Here is a 2820-nt window from a genome sequence, read left to right as displayed (position 1 = left end):
TTATTGTCTAGAAGTAATATGCAATCACTGTTTATTAGTATTAAGGCTTTATTGTTGTGAAAATCCGCTAACTTCACAGAGTTCATAATCTAATTGGAGGCAGAGGAATAGAACAACACTTTTAGATGGAAAAGGTCCCAATGAGAACAAAGGAAAAGTGAAAATTGAATACAAAACAAAAATGAATGAATCCACAGTGTATCCTCATTATCCATTCATTCTCTGAATCACTGTAGATAGAAGTTGAGATGATAAACAAAATTTGCTACAGCATGAATGTAATCACTATGAAACTAGCAGTTTATAAAATTATTTAGTATTTAAATGCTTCCTTCTCTCTCTGCAGCCACTTAACATTACAGAGTATCTCAATTCTTTTCCTCCAGCTCTTTATTGATCTCTATAAACTCACTGTACTGTTCTGCAAACATTAATCAATGTAATGCAAATACAAAGCAAATTAATTAAAGAGTAAAAGTGCTTATCTTGCAAGAATCAGGGTCTCATTATGTCAATACAGTTATGTTTTTTGGAGTATTCCAGTCACACACAATGCCATTATCAGATGAAAAAGGCATAATAGTCAATAACTGAAGAAGGGAATATGATAATCATCTTATTTAGTTTTAAAAAATTAAAGCAAATGTTCAAAAAATTAAGTATCTAAGGTAACCCATAGTGAAACATAGTGTGCTGTTTATCAACTACAGCATGAAATTATTATCAGATGCTGTTTTAAAACTCAAATGGTTAAAGAAATGTTTCAATAAAATTGTAAAATGTCTGAAAAATCCCATGCAAAGAATACATAGTTTACAATTAAATTAAAAGCAATTAGCAATGTTTTAATTTGAAAAATATTTGATTACATCATAGACAAGTATATTTTACTTGCAACATTTCTAACCCCTTTATCCCGACTCCAGCTCCTCCTTATGCCCCCAAACCCTCTTGAACTCATCGTCTCTTCTTATAAATTAATACATGACTTACTAAGACCAATTAGTATTGGCCACATGTCTTAGGTGAAAATTATGATTATATGTTAAAATTAAAATTTTTACCAGAAGAATGAATTTGAGAATTTAAGTAAAATGTGTTACAGCCTTGATAATATTTTTCAGCAACATGTGAGGAAGGATAAAATGGTGGAAAGGATATTAAGAAGACAAGGGAGGAAATGGAACCCTTCACTCAGAAGTCTGTCTGGAGCTTCTGGCTACCTGAGAATCTATACCTCAAGCACAGGTGCAATTTTCTGTGAAAGTTGCCAGTCTGATATCCCAGTTAGATTTCTATTGTCATGATAAAGAACATGGTCAAAAGCGTGTTGGGGAGGAAATGGCCTACTTCAGCATGAAGTTTATAATCCCCTCACTGAGTTAAATATTGGTCTCTGGGCCCAGGTTTTCCGGCTCTGTTGGTCTCCGTTTGGAGTTCCTGACCCCTCCAAGTCTTTCTATCTCCATTTACATAATGGAATACTACTCAACAATTAAAAACAAAGAAATCATGAATTTTTCTGTTGTTTTTAATTTATTTTATTGATTTTGTTGTTGTTGTTGTTTTTGTTGTTGAAGTCCAGCTTTAGTCCATGGTGGTCTTACATACAGGGGCAATGCTGAAATTTTCCTGTATCTGTTAAGACTTGCTTTGTGACCAGTTATGTGGTCAGTTTTTAAGAAAGTGTTGTGAGGTGCTAAGAAGAAGGTATATATTTTGCGTTTGGTTTAAATGTTCTGTAGATAACTGTTAGGCACCTTAGATTCACTAGGTCTGATAGCTCCAATGTTTCTCTTTTCAGCTTTTGTGTGGATGACTTATACACTGATGAGAGTGGGGTTTTGAAATCTTCTATTAATGTGTGGGGTTTGATGTATTATTTAAGCTTCAGGTATGTTTGTTTCTGAGGTATAGATATTCAGAATTCAGAGGTCACCTTGGTGTATTTTTCCTCTGGTGAGTATGAAGTGTCTTTCCCCATGTCTTTAGATTAATTTTGGTTGGAAGGTTATTTTGCTAAATATTGGAATGGCTAAACTAGCTTGCTTCTTGGACCCATTTGCTTGGAAAATATTTTTCCAACTCTTTGTTCTGAGATAACCTCTATCTTTGATTTTTAGGTGTGTTTCTTATATCAAAGTAGAGGGATGAGTCCTGGTTTTAAATTAGTTCTCTTAGCCTCTGTCTTTTAATTGGAGAATTGAGTCCATTGATATTGAGGGATCTTAATGACCAGCGGTTGCTAATAATTTTTATTTTGTTTCCATTGGTGGTGGTGGTAGTTGTGTTTGTGTGTGTGTATGTGTGTGTATGTTTGTGTGTGTATTTTCCTTCTCAATGATACAGAAGACTTCAAAAATTTGAGTGTTCTCTTTGCACAGGTGCCATGCTAATCTGCTCTATATTTTTCCAATGTTAGCATGTGGGCTGCTGAAGTGAGCATGCTTTTTATTTTCAATTGTAAAAATTGTAACAATTAAAATAATTGTAACAATTGAAAATAAAGAACACATTGTCCTTCTCATATATATTTGTATGACAGATTACATTAATAAACATCTGATATGAATCCATCCCGTTTTGGCTAAGATATATTAGGGTATTAGTCATTTAATGTTCTGTTCAATTAGCTCAGATTAAGTTTAGGATATCTGAGTTAGGTTAATAAGTAAAATCAGTCTTATTTTTCTTCTGTTTTGGGAAATCACAGATTTTTCTCACATGATAAAATTTTATGTCTTATGAAATACTATCACTTCAATTATAATAATTTATTTTTCTTATTGTTGGATAAGCTGAACTGGTATGTTATGTTAC

The 2820-nt window shown here is 32.8% G+C and overlaps 1 non-coding gene across 1 annotated transcript; it reads right to left on the bottom strand.

Annotated features, from left to right (window-relative positions):
- Positions 1-2339: 2339 nt before the first annotated feature.
- LOC129692927 (U6 spliceosomal RNA) lies at positions 2340-2446 on the bottom strand. The gene has a single exon (XR_008722789.1). It is a non-coding gene; the product is annotated as a U6 spliceosomal RNA (small nuclear RNA).
- Between the last annotated feature and the right edge of the window lie 374 nt (positions 2447-2820).

Source organism: Psammomys obesus, unplaced genomic scaffold (assembly GCF_907164565.1).
Source record: "Psammomys obesus unplaced genomic scaffold, mPsaObe1.curated_primary_1811, whole genome shotgun sequence".
NCBI lineage: Eukaryota > Metazoa > Chordata > Mammalia > Rodentia > Muridae > Psammomys > Psammomys obesus.
This window is presented reverse-complemented; position numbering and strand designations above follow the sequence as displayed.